Below are 14,404 nucleotides of genomic sequence, written 5' to 3' on the forward strand. Positions count from 1 at the left end.
TGGCAAGCCACAATAGGACACTGCCCCAATCCCATTAATTTTTTTTTTTTTTTAAATTTCCTAAGAAGTCTCTTGGAAATCCAGATACACTTTATCAGCTGGCTCCCCTTTATCCACATGCTTGTTTATGCCCTCAAAAAAAAAAAAAAAAGTAGGAAATTCGTAAGACAACATAACATGCCATACTGGGTCACACCAAAGGTCCATCAAGCCCAGCATCCTGTTTCCAACAGTGGCCAATCCAGGCCATAAGAACCTAGCAAGTACCCAAAAACTAAGTCTATCCCATGCTACTATTGCTAGTAATAGCAGTGGCTATTTTCTAAGTCAACTTAATAGCAGGTAATGGACTTCTCCTCCAAGAACTTATCCAATCCTTTTTTAAACCCAGCTACACTAACTGCACTAACCACATCCCCTGGCAACTAATTCCAGAGTTTAATTGTGCATTGAGTGAAAAAGAACTTTCTCCGATTAGTTTTAAATGTGCCCCCTAGTCTTTCTATTATCCGAAAGAGTAATGGATTCACATTTACCCATTCTAGACCTCTATCATATCCCCCCTCAGCCGTCTCTTCTCCAAGCTTGAAAAGTCCTAACTAGTTAGTCTTTCCTCATAGGGGAGCTGTTCCATTCCCCTTTATCATTTTGGTTGTCCTTCTCTGTACCTTCTCCATCGCAACTATATCTTTTTTGAGATACAGTGACCAGAATTGTACACAGTATTCAAGGTATGGTCTCACCATGGAGCGATAGAGGCATTATGACACTTTTTTCCGTTTTATTCACCATTCCCTTTCTAATAATTCCCAACATTGTTTGCTTTTTTGACTGCTGCAGCACACTGCACTGATTATTTCAATGTGTTATCCACTATGACGCCTAGATCTTTCTTGGGTGGTAGCTAATATGGAACCTAACATTGTGTAACTACAGCATGGGTTATTTTTCCCTATATGCATCACCTTGCACTTATCCACATTAAATTTCATCTGCCATTTGGATGCCCAATCTTTCAGTCTCACAAGGTCCTCCTGTAATGTATCTCAATCTGCTTGTGAATTAACTACTCTGAACAATTTAGTATCATCTGCAAATATGATTATCTCACTTGTTGTATTCCTTTCCAGATCATTTATGAATATATTGAAAAGCACTGGTCCAAGTACAGATCCCTGAGGCACTCCACTGTTTACCCTTTTCCACTGAGAAAATTTATCATTTAATCCCCCCCTCCTGTCTTTTAACCAGTTTGTAATCCACGAAAGGACATTGCCGCTTATCCCATGACTTTTTATTTTTTCTTAGAAACCTCTCATGAAGGAACTTTGTCATATGCTTTCTGAAAATCCAAATATACTACATCCACTGGTTCAGCCATCTCTTCTCCAAGCTGAGGAGTCCTAACCTCTTTAGTCTTTTTTTTTTTTTTTTTTCTCATAGGGGAATTGTTCCATCCCATTTATCATTTTGGTTGCCTTTCTCTGTACTTTTCTAATTCTGCTATATCTTTTTTGAGATGTGTTGACCAGAGGTGCACACAACACTCAAGATGAGGTTGCACCGTGGAGCGATACAGAGGCATTATGGTATCCTTTGTTTTATTCTCCATTCCTTTCCTAATAACCCCTAGCATTCTATTTGCTTTCTTAGCTGCTGCTGCACACTGAGCAGAAGACTTCAGTGTTTTTTCAACCATGCCACCAAGATCCTTTTCCTGATTGGTGACTCCTAATGTGGAACCTTGTATCATGTAGCTGTAATTCGGGTTACTCTTTCCTAAGTGCATAACTTTGCATTTGTCCCCAATAATTTCATTTTCCCTTTGCATGCCCAATTTCCCAGTTTTGCAATGTCATCTTGCAATTTTTCACAATCCTCTTGTGATTTAACCATTTTGAATAATTGTCTTCATCCAGTTTGATCACCCCTTTAACCCTTTGATCATCTGACTCCCTCACAGTCTTCCTCCTTCAGATATATTTAAAAAAAAATGTTATGAGTTTTTGCCACTGTGGCCAACTTCTTTTCAAATTCTCTTAGTCTGTCTTGTCTTAGTGTTTTACATTTAACTTGCCAATGCTTATGCTTTTTCCTGTTTTCTTCAGATAGATCTTTCGAATTTCTTAAGTCTTTTGGCTAAAATAGCTTCTTTCTCTTCACTTTTTAAGTAAGCCGGCAGGCGTTCGGCCTTCCTTCCAATTTTCTTGATGAGGGAATACAACTGGTAAGCTGGTATTTTTAAACTGTCCATGCCTGTTGTACGCTTAACTTTTTGTAGCTGCACCTTTCAATTTTTTTCCTAACTTCCTCATTTTATCAAAGTCTCCGTCTTTTGAAAGTTTAGTACTAGAGCTGTGGATTTACTTATTGTCTCCTTTCCAGTCATTAATTTTAAATTGGATCACTATTGACAAATAAAACCACCATAGCTGTCACCAAATCCTGTGCACCGCTAAGAATTAGATTTAAAATAGCTCCCTCTCTTCTGTTCCTGAACCAGTTGCTCCATGAAGCAGTCACTTACTCCATCCAGGATCTTTACACCTCTAGCATATTTCTTCCTTAAAATATTGAAATGCATTGTATTTAGGCCTCCCACAGTTTACCACTAGAGTGCTTCAGATTGTTCAAAATGTGGTGGTTGTTTGATGCAGCATGTGCTCAAGATCTCCTTACATCTATTTTATGTAAGGTAAATTTGGTCATCAATTTCTTGGAAGGTCAAATTCAAAGGGGGCTGCTTTCCCTCCCTCTTTCAAGGCAATCCATGGCTTGGCACCTTGATATATAAACTATTAAAGATGTAGCAACTTGTATGAACATTAGTCATCTACTCGCCATTTAAGATGTTCCTCTTGTTAGGCAGGCTAAATCGCTGGTCAATGTAGTTGGAATGTGCCTCCTGAGGAAATGAAAGTGAGAACATCACTGGTCTGGTTTAAAAAGTTACTGAAGGCTTTATTTGCTTTTCAGGAGTAGCTTTTGTGACTAAGGGATAACAGTAGAACTACCCTGACTATATGATGGGATTTATGGTCGCAGATGTTTGTATTGGTGAATAATTTTATGATGTATTTTTTTTCTTTTTTTGTTTTTCTCTGAGCACAAGCAGAATAGCAGTTCTCACACATGGGTGGACATCATCCAGTGGAACCTGGCATGGAAAACGTATGTCAAAATTTCTAGAATTTTGACTGAGCCTCTTGAGCATGCCATTATATTGTGCTTCTTTGCAGGGTTCCTTCAATCTCGTTTTCCGCAGGTCTTCATGTTTCGCTCAAGTTTTGCGGTTAAAGTAGCCTGATTCATTTTTTTTTTAATAAAGATTTGCGATTTTTTTTTTCGTTTATTTGACCTCGTGTTCAAGGGTCCCTTTTGTTTTAGATAAGTGTCTTTGGCATTCTGGGTAAGTTTTTGTGGGTTTTTTTTTTTTTTTTTTGTTTCTCTTCCCCCGGGGCAGTGGTATGGTCAGTGCTCTCGGGCCTTCAATGGTCGCTGCCATCAATTTTGATTTAGCATACTTTATTTTGTGATGCCATGTCCTCTACAAGATTTAAGCGATGCCTCAAGTATATGAGGACCATGTCTATCGCAGATCCCCATGATAGATGTGTCCTCTGCCTAGGGGCATTGCATGATGTCTGGGATTGCAGCAGATGTGCCCAGATGACCCTAAAAGTATGTTGGGGCCCAACTCAAGAAGATGGAGTGACTTCATATTGGGCAAGTTCAAGAGATCGATGTCCGCATTGAGGGCATCAACATTGAAGGACCTTGGAGCCCTCAACATCGGTGGGGCCTTCAGTTCCGTTGATGTCGAAGCCTGATAGGGATGCCAGAGACAGGCACTTCCCTAGCTCCTCCAGGTCAAAGACATTATTTCCTTTGTTGCTATGGTTTGTGTAATGATTTACTCTTCTGTGATAAATAGAATTTTAATTTAAAACACATTAAAAATGACATGTTTTGTCTGATCACTCGTGTTTTCTTAAAATGTAACATCTTGCATATTCTGCCAGGGGTATGTAAACGTATGAGCACAATTCTCTCATGTATGTTCATTATGGAAATCCTTGGTACCAGAGTGGTTTTTGAACCTTGAGGACTGAATTTGAGGACCTCCAATTTAGTTAGTGACTAAAATGGCATACCTGCTCCATTGGGCTAGCTGGATTTTCAGGATATCTACAATGAATATGCAGGAGATAAATTTACATATCCAGAAGTTCAGTGTTTGTTCAAAATATCCACAATAAATATGCACTTTCTAACTATGGAGTTGTAAGTTTGAGAAGTCCTTATCTAGTACACAGTATTCATCAGAAACTTTGCAATCTGAAAGTGTTTGGTGCATTGGGGTTTATGTATTAAAACATTTTTCCCCTTAGGCCCATATTGTGTCTAACATATGAAAGGGCTTTTCCCAGTGAGATATGACACATGAGGTGATGCACCTTAAAATATATTACTAAGGTACATGGTTTTTTGCATAAAAAGGGAAAATAGGCGAAATATGCATGTTTTCAGGATACAGAGAAAATGTGTACAATGCATGGCAAGCACAGTCAAGGTAAAATATCTATCTTGTTAATTGATATTACATATGGGTTGGATTTACTGTGATTAAAAAGGCAGATTTGAATCTTTTCTACGTTGTTGTAATACTGTGTACCAGATGCTTAAGGAGCAGCTTCTGTTTTCTTGTCAACAAGTAGAGTGAATTACCCATGCTGTCTGGGGTGTCCACTAGAGGGTGGCCTCGATGGAGCTTCACAAAGATCACAGAGCTTTGCTCTGTGCAGCTGCTTGGCTGCTCTGCCTTTCCCGTGTGGCACCATCTTTCTGTCTGTCTTTTGCCACACGCAGGGCTTCACAGAGATTCTCTCTGTTTTTATCTTCGGTTTTTCCTTCAAAAACAGCACTCTTCAGTGCTACCATGCCTCTACGTGCACCGGGGTTCAAATTTTTCAGTGTGGCAAAAATATATTGGCAGTGGATGGCCACAATTATTACTTATGCCGGGGCTCGGATCATGACCAGGCTAACTGCTGACACTGTGGCCACATGTCCCCCTGGGCCCAGAGAAGGAGATCCCTGAAGATTGCCAGACTACGAGAGGAGGGCTCGGACTCCTATCCGCTGTCGTTGGAACAACGCTCCTCCTGTTCTAGCTCCAGGGCCTTGCACAGACAAGCCGGCCAATAGAGCTTCCTCCCTACAACCCCTGGGAGTGTCTGGCACAGCAGGCTGCGTATCAGATACCGCATGGAGCCCACGCTCTGCAAAAGCAGCAAGCATCAGGAGATGCACCGCACAGACGCAATGGTGCCTCGTAGAGAGCCTTGAAGTGAGTACATGCGCCAAGTGAGGGATCCAAATCAGTGTGTCTGCACAGTCACTGACGTGCATTGAGAGCTAGGCCTGCTGATGATCGATGCAGGGATGTGTCAGGCGAGTCTGATGCTTCGGCTCAGTTCTTCCCACCCGACGCAGGAAGCCTTGACGCAAAAGAAAAGATCGCATTCGGGGCTGTACTACGAAGCACCCGGTGCCCCAGGCTGCAGAGCCTCGTCAGCACAGGAGGCAGCCAGTGGAGGAATAGAGGGATTTCCAGGTGGTCTTTTTACCGAGGGAGTTTCTTGAATTGGACTTTTGACTTTGAGCCCCTCTCGGAGCACCTGTCTTTCCAGTTCATCAGAGCATGTGTTCTCTGATCTTTCCTCTGTCTCCAAGCATAAGAAGACTTCTCTTCAGTTGCAAGAGCCCATGTGGAAATGGCACAAATCTTCCGAGGGGAAGAACATGTGAGGCATGTTCGAGGACTGCCTTCGGACATCCGGGCAGCAGTTTCCACCAGGAGCAAGGGGCAACAGATGGCTTTGGACAAGGCTACTCTAACATCGCAAGCCATGTTGCAGATCTCCCAGATTCTTTCATACATGGGAGAATACAGGGGAGTTTCTGAGGTCTCCCCCCCCCCCTCCCCCCAACACACTTCCTCTCCAGGGATCCCCTTGGACTCACCTGAGGGGCAGCTGGAGCCCTTCTCTCCCCTGGAAGACCTTTCTTATTTGAAATTCTTGGAGAAGGTTGGGGCTTTGCTGAGTGTTGAAACAAAGAATGTGCTGGACCTTCGTTCAGAGGTTTTGGGAATTCCCAAGATATTTGAAGTTTCAGCGGAGCTCACTGCCTTGCCATCCCATGTTGTCCTAGATATCATGACAAAGACTTGGGATTCCCCATTCTCAACTCAACCCACCTCTAAGAAGACTGACCTAAAGTTCAGGATGTGACAGTCACCTTATTACAGCGTGCTGCAGCTCCTCCATGCCCCTGTGGTTGTAGTCCTCAGTGACGTGGTCCAAGAAAACTCACCTCCTCTCAACACCCCACCGGGCAGGGATTGTAAATATCTGGATGTCTTTGGGAAGAGGACATACCAAGCGGACATGCTGAATGCGAAGGTACAGCAGCAACACCAATTTTATATCACCCAGTACCTTTTGAGTGCCTGTAGTTGTTGAAGCCCCACCTTGTCCCTACTGCCTTGGATGGGGCTCCCCCACAGCCGTTTGCTGATCTGGACGAAGGTCTGAGACATGTACTGCGAACAATTTGAGGCACTTGATACGTCAGCAGGAGCAATCGCAGCTCGACGATTGGCCTGGCTAAGAGGTAGCACAATTCAAGAGGATGTCCATGAGAAGCTCATAGACCTTCCATGCAAGGGAGGTAACTTTTTTGACAAGCTGCAGGAGACAGTCTCCCAGTTAAGGGAACAGAACCTGGCTGCTCTCACGCTGCCAGGGGAGTAGCAAAGCACAGGTAGATGGTAACCTCAAAGCTACTGTTGCCCCTTCCAGCAGAGGTGCCAGTTCCAGGTCTACCAGCCAAGTAGGCAACAGTCCCAACTGCCTAGCCGTGGCAGGCCTCGGCAACAACACCTGACTCAGCCCACCAAGCCCAAGAGCCAGTGGGGGAAGGGTGAATCCTTTTTTTTTTTTTTCCCCTACAGCTCTTGGGCTTCAATCACCTCCAACCATTGTCAAGAAAGGCTACTCCCTCAAATTCAGAGTCAAACCCTCTCTTCCACATCTCGTCCAGTCCCCAGGGTTCTGATGCCCCTTCTTCATGACTAAGTTCAGAACCTCCTTCAACACTGGTAGATTCAACAGGTTCCCAACCATCCGTGGAACGAGGGGTTTTACTCCCAATGCTTCCTCATCCCCGAAAAGAAGGGGTGGCTCCACCCTATTCTGGACTTACAGACCCTCAACAATTTTTTGTTGAAGGAAAAGATCAAGATGATATATCAAGTCTATTCTGACTTTCCTGCAGACAGATTGGATGTGGGCTTCAAACAATACATCAACCAACCCATGCATAAAGCAGGTCATATCCTTGACCTTATCTTCACAAATTCCAACCTCACTCCACTTTCACCCCCTCTATGCCTCCCAGTTCCATGGTCAGACCATTTCATGATCACCTCCACCATTAGGTCATTGACAGGATCTTCTGCGCCCCTTCAAGCGACCACTCTGTATTACAGGAAACCATGTCCGTCAGAAGACCTCGGAAACTCTCTGATCAAAGAACTTTCTAACCTGGATCTATCTAACCCCAATTCTGCTATCATCTCCTGGCAAAATATCACTGAAACGATAGCCAATAACCTATGCCCACTGTCAAAAAAAACAAACATAAATCCTTCTCAAAAAAACAAGCAGTCATGGTTCTCAAATGAGCTCCGTACCCAGAAGCAAAACCTAAGACTACAAGAATGGAGGAAGAATCCCAATCCCCATTCTCTAACTATATACAAAGCCGCTCTCCACCATTACAGAATGGCAATGCTTCGAACAAAAAGATTTCTAAGCCCACCGTATCCATGATATGATGTTTGACGCGAAGGATCTTTTCTCGTACGTATCGGAACTCACCAAAACTGCTCCCCCTACAATCCCAGATGATACAGCCCAATTGAAGGCCAACGATCTGACCTTATTCTTTCAGAACAAAATCTCCAACACCCTGGCTAGACTACCTACCAGCCCTAACTCACTGCTTCCGGATACCCTCCACCTACCGAACACAGACATAAGCTTAGAATCCTTTGATCCTACTCACACTATAGAGGTGGAAACCCTGATAAAAAGAATGAAACCTTCAACCCAACCTCTGGACCAAATACCTTCCAAATTTCTGATTCTCATACCAGAATACATCTCCAAATATCTAGTTGATATTATCAATTGTTCCCTCTCACAAGGAATATTCCCGGATGCTCTCAAATTGGCTACCCTCAAACCCATACTCAAAAAAAACCGAACCTGGACCCGGACGACCTCAACAACTACCGTCCCATATCAAATCTCTCGTTTGTAGCTAAGATCATGGAGAAAATCGTAAATAAGCAACTTTCAAATTACCTGGAAGACCATAACATTCTACACCCATCACAATATGGTTTCCGAAAAGAACACAATACCGAAACCTGGAGGTTGAAAGGGCAGTATTGAGCCACTGGCAGATTCCAGTGGAAATCCAGGAGGATGTTATCTAGAAAGCAGTCTACCAGGAAGAACTATCAGGGCAAATGGACAAGGTATTTGGCCTAGTTTAGAAAGCAGGATGTCTAAACACCCCCCTTTTCCTGTTCTCCGCTGTTGCTATTGGAATATCTACACTAGCTTTTTTTTCAGTCTGGACTAGCAACGTCATCCCTGCGAGTCCATCTAAGTGCAGTTATGGCTTATCACCCATACAGTGATCTACCAGTCTTGCACCATCCCTTGGTCTCACATTTTATGAGGTCTTCTCCAGATTATGTCCACCAGTGGCTAAGCTTCCAGTACCATGGTACCTCAATCCTGGTCTTGGAACAGCTTATGCTGCCCCCATTTGAACCTTTACAAAGTTGCTACATGAAGTACCTTACATGGAATGTGCTCTTCCTGGTGGTGGTAACCTCAGCCAGGTGAGTTAATGAGCTACAGGCCTTAGTTCACTGCCTCCATACCTGCAGTTTCATCACGACAAAGTGATGCTAAGGATGCATCATGCTTTCCTACCAAAGGTGAATAACCTTTGGTAGGAAAGCATGATGCATCTTTCCACCTTGCCAGACCATAAACCTGCCAACATTTTTCCTGTGAGCGAATGCCAACGACAGGGAGCAATTACTCCACACGCTGAACTGTAAACATGCCCTGGCTTATTACAAGTGACGAAGCAGTCAGATAAACAAGTCTCCTAGCTATTCGTCTTTCAACCCAAATGCTCTGGGCTATCACATAGCCAAACGGACTCTATTCAACTGGATATTGCAGTGCATACTTTTCTGCTACTCCCAGCAGTTAGAGACCCTTGCTGGCAATCCAAAGGCCCATCAAGTGAGGGCATTGGCTGCTTTGGCCCATCTTCAGGATGTTCTATTACTGGACATTTGCAGAGCTGCCAGTGGTAGTCTTTGCATACCTTCACGTCTCATTGCTGCCTGGATCAACAGGCTTCCTCGGCTGCAGCCCTGGGCAAAGCACTTCTCCACTCATTTTCCAAGTTATAAGGTTGTCCACACTATATAGAACTTGAGCAGCTGGGCTCTCAGGTGCATAGCCAAGCCCATACTTGGACTGCAACTTCCGATCTGCAATGCTAGTTGTGGACTCCCAGACAGCGAGGCTAATTCAGCCTGCTTATCGACAGGAGAAAAGCAAGTTTGCTTACCATAAATGGTATTTTCCGTAGAAAGCAGGATGAATTAGCCATGCTGACCCACCCGCCTCCCTGGACAGCCTTGAGGAAACCACACATTGCGGGGTCGGCTTTGATTTGACTGAGAGAAAGATGGTGCCGTGTAGGAAATGCAAAACAGTGAGACAGATCTTTGTGAAGCTCCTTCGTGGATGTCCCAGATAGTATGGCTAATTTTTCCTGCTATCTACGGGAAAACATCTTTGCACAGATGGACGTTTATCAATTTGTAATCATGTATCTGAAAAATTTACAATGATTGCATTCGTATGTGGAACTTTACTGACCAAAACACCTAGTAAATTTGTATTTTAAGAGGTAGTGATATTCATAGAATAGGAACAGATCTCATCCTAATGTCAGGAACGCTTAACTTACACTAGAGTGTATTTCATGCTTTAAGATTCCTTTTTAACTATTTGCTGCGCGAGTTGCACTTTGCTGGGGGAATCTTCAGTGCCAAAAAAGGGAGATATGTGGCACAAAAAATCAATTGCTGTTCAATATATTGATCAAATAAAATTTGGGAATTAAAGACAACATAAGGAACATTTATTTATTTATTTTTATTTATTTTTAGATTTTTATATACCGGTGTTCCTATATGAAATAAAGATCACATCGGTTTACATTGAAACAGAACATGAAAATTGCCAAAAGGCATTACATAGAACAAGGTTATGAAACTTGGAACAGTATACATAAGTTCAAAATTTAACAATAACGTTGTAACATTGATGACCAAAAGATAAAGGAGAAAAAAAAAAAAGACTTAAACAATTAAGTTGACAGGTCTTATTGAGCATAAAAATTTAAAGCATGAATACTTTAAATTATTCATATAGTAACCCCGACATGGCCATGTTTTGCACCAAAGCTGCATCAGGGGGCAGCAGAGGTCATTTCATGTTGTCTCCAGGGAACTCTGAAGATTTTGTCTTTTCAAAGGGGGAAGATTCTCAAAAAGAGCATACGGCCAACACTTTCTGTGAATAAATGGTTAATTCGGGAACTTTTCGTTTACTCCCAGCGGAGACAAAGGTCCTAACTTTTTTTTTTTAATTTAGATTTTTTTATATTCCACTTTTTGCATTTTTTTCAAAGCACATTACATTCCTCATACTGTACAGACTAAAAAATCTTCAACCGTGTATGCGATTTTTCTTTCTCAATACAAAAAGGTCAGCGAACAAGGTCCCGGCGAATGGCAGTGTATCGCATATAGGTAAGAACATAAGAAATTGCCATGTTGAGTCAGACCAAGGGTCCATCAAGCCCAGCATCCTGTTTCCAACAGAGGCCAAACCAGGCCACAAGAACCTGGCAATTACCCAAACACCAAGAAGATCCCCTGCCACTGATGCATTTAATAGCAGTGGCCATTCCCCAAGCAAACTTGATTAATGGACTTCTCCAAGAACTTATCCAAACCTTTTTTGAGCCCAGCCGCACCAACCACATCCTCTGGCAACAAATTCCAGCGCTTTATTGTGCGTTGAGTGAAAAAGCATTTTCTCCGATTAGTACTGGTTCAAAGGCTTACATATGGCAAACGCTTGCAGGAAACAGCTCGTAAAGTGCAACCCAAGAATAAGGCCTCTCCAAAGGGGGGACTCATTTATAGCAACAAATTTAGCAAACTTGTTCTTTGAATTTTATATACCTTTGAGAACCTCCCCATTTTAAAGATTTCATCATTTCTGAGTTTCTTGGAGACGCCATGAATGCCCGCTGGTTCCCCTGCGAAACATGGCCGTGTCAGGGCTATTGTATGAATAATCAAAAGTATTTGTGCCTTAACTGTTCCTTCTGATGTCTCTGATCAAGTAAAATTTGGGGATTAATGTATTGAACAGTGAATGGGGTTTGTTTGTATTGAACAGTGAATGGGGTTTGTTTGTTTTGTGTCTTGTTTTTTTTTTTTGTACCACATCTCCCTTTGACATTTATCTATATGTGTATGCTATTTGTGTGTGTCTTCAGTATGACATTTGTTAGTTGATATTTGGTTTTCTTCTGGGAATCCCGATTTGATTTTTGTTTTGTCTGATTTCATTTCATCATAGCATCTTTCTGTTTTTTTTTTGTGTTTTTTTATAGCTTTTTTTTTTTTTTTTTTTTGTAAAGTATTGAACTTGTATTCTAAATCGTAATCAACTAATCTTAAAGGAAAGGTGGTGCTTAAACTCATTAGCACATTAAGGGAGAGTTGGCATTCTGTATAATTTTCCCTTATGAATGATAACTTCACTGATTTGAAGATAGATGTGGATAGGCTAGCCTTCTGTACTCATTATTGGACCTTTAATTTGAGTACATGTACAGGGCTGCAGTTTGCAGCACAGAAAAGATCGTTTATATCTTGTGAAAAAAAATCTGCACAGGGATAAGGTTTTTGGGCGCTAATAAGATAAGACTTCTAAAGTAAATAGAACAAATATTCTGATGTTATTCATTAGAATAAACAGAAATAAAGGTCAAGAGATACCCTTTTATCAGATTAACTAAAAGCATCGGTGACTGTCTTTTGACAGCTGTTTCCCCTATATCAGGTCAACACATGATGAAAGGAATATAGGCCTCAAACTAGTTTCAAATGTATTGATTTAGGTTGTAGGTGATAATCTTTTTTTTTATCAAATTATTTCTTGACCTTTATTTTTATATATACTATATTTTTAGTTTCAATAAATGAAATGAACTGCAGGTAATACATCTTTGTATACACTCTGTATGCAGCATACGATTTAATTGCTAGCTCTCCTTTTGAGCTGCTGACCCTCTTGTGTCTCAGTAAAATAGTGTGGGAGTTGTCCCTTTTAACCCTATAATTAAGTTCAAAATTAGGCATATTGCTTAAGATATACAGATATGTTTTCAGTCGATAAGCGGGGCTGAATTAGCCATATGTGGTGATGTCATCCAACAGTGCTGAACAGACCCTTCTCGCCTAGATCAGAGATGTTTGGCTTTACAAAGTGTGCACGGGAGTTGCCTTGCAAGTCTTGCAATTTTTTTTTTCTTTATTTGAACTCCTACAGAGAGAAAGGAAGGGTACATACCTTTATTGGTTTTGCACTGCCTTGGCAGCCCCTCAATAGGCACTTAAGTGCTATACAACAAAAAAAAAAACCTGTTTAAACTGTTTCTTTTCTTATGTTTGGCTATAAGAAGGCAACACTCAATAGATTCAAGGATTGTATTTGTGGATGGAGGATAAACTGATGTCTAGGACTACACATTTGTTACATGTGTCTAGGGTCAGACCACACTGCAGCTAATTGCTACAATTGCACTGGATGTCACCAAGGTCCCAGAGGAATGGAGTATCCAAAAGATGGAGGAACTTTGCAGGTCAGTGAAGAACCAGAGCCATTCCTCATCTTACAGTGGGGCCTTCTTGGGCTCCCTCTATGCTGAGGTCAGCAGAAGCTTCTCAAGCAAAGAACTCCCTTCCATGGTACCAGTTCCTGGATCTGCTATACCACTCAGAGTGAGCAAAGTGCAGAAATGCTGTGAACAAAAGTTTGTGAGCCCTTCGCTGGCCGTAAATTGCTTGTTGGTGCATAAGACTATTCATCAGAGCTGGCAGTGCAGTCTATGCCATTGAAGCTGGGAGAAAGCTCAGTTCCATTCCCGAAACAGAACTCAGCGAAATATTACTCAGTGCACTAGCATGTGGTGCCCAAGTCCTTAGTACAGTCAGCACATCCAGCTCTTTGCTCCACCAGTGTATTCAGTATTGAATCCTTCTCTACGCTGCACCTCTGTCCCCCTCCAGCACTGGTCCCCAGCCCAGTTGACATTTTTGAGATGGGAAAGTTTGACTGGAGGCCACGAAGGGGATTCACCACTTTTACCTCCTTTCTCGAGGGCTGTATCTGTATTGGCTCCTGGAACAGGTACGTAGCCTGGAGACACTGGATATGATATGCTCTGTGGTACCACTGGTTTACATGCATCCACCAGTTGTGTTGACCTAAGGGGGGGCGGGGGTCTAATGTGGATTTGTCTAATGGCAGGTCACAATTAGCCAATTAGTAAAAGAACTGTCAGGTAAAGGGTCTCGGAGAAGGAAGATGCCTGACCCCTGCTGCAAATGCTGTTATAATTACAGTCCTCTCTAGATGTCTCTGGAAGCTATGGTCATTTTATTGCTTCTAAGGGCTATCTAGATATTTATACTCAAAAATGCTTATTTGCTGATCCCATGAGAACTGTTAGCCAAGGTTGGATAAGAAACTGGAGTAATAGGGCAGGGAAACAAATACCAAATAGCACCAAGGTTTGAGAAGCAGACGTACTGAACTGTGATAAGAACAATGGGAGAGAGGGGGATTCCTTCTTGCTCCAAACAGTGAAAGAAACATCCTATAAAAATGAGCAGAGCTGTAAGAATCTCAGCATCATTACTTGTCAGACTTCCAGAGTTGAGACTACAGATGGCTTTCTTGGGCCCATATCAACTTTCATTAGGAATGTAAGATTTTCTGTCTTTATGGATCTTTTAATAGTTTTCTAGTGGTGGTTATTTACTTGTAATCAACTCTCTGGTACTTGCTGTTTGTCTTGTGTTATCCCTTTTGCTTAGCAAGTGCTCAAATAATCTTGCATCCAATTCCTGGATCCTGGTGTGCATGTCCGT

General features: G+C 42.2%; 1 protein-coding gene across 3 annotated transcripts in view; it reads left to right on the forward strand.

Moving 5' to 3' along the window:
* Positions 1 to 14,404, forward strand: part of OGT (O-linked N-acetylglucosamine (GlcNAc) transferase) — a 323,288-nt gene that overhangs the window by 13,872 nt on the left and 295,012 nt on the right. The window lies entirely within an intron of this gene.

Source organism: Rhinatrema bivittatum, chromosome 6, assembly GCF_901001135.1.
Source record: "Rhinatrema bivittatum chromosome 6, aRhiBiv1.1, whole genome shotgun sequence".
Classification (NCBI taxonomy): domain Eukaryota; kingdom Metazoa; phylum Chordata; class Amphibia; order Gymnophiona; family Rhinatrematidae; genus Rhinatrema; species Rhinatrema bivittatum.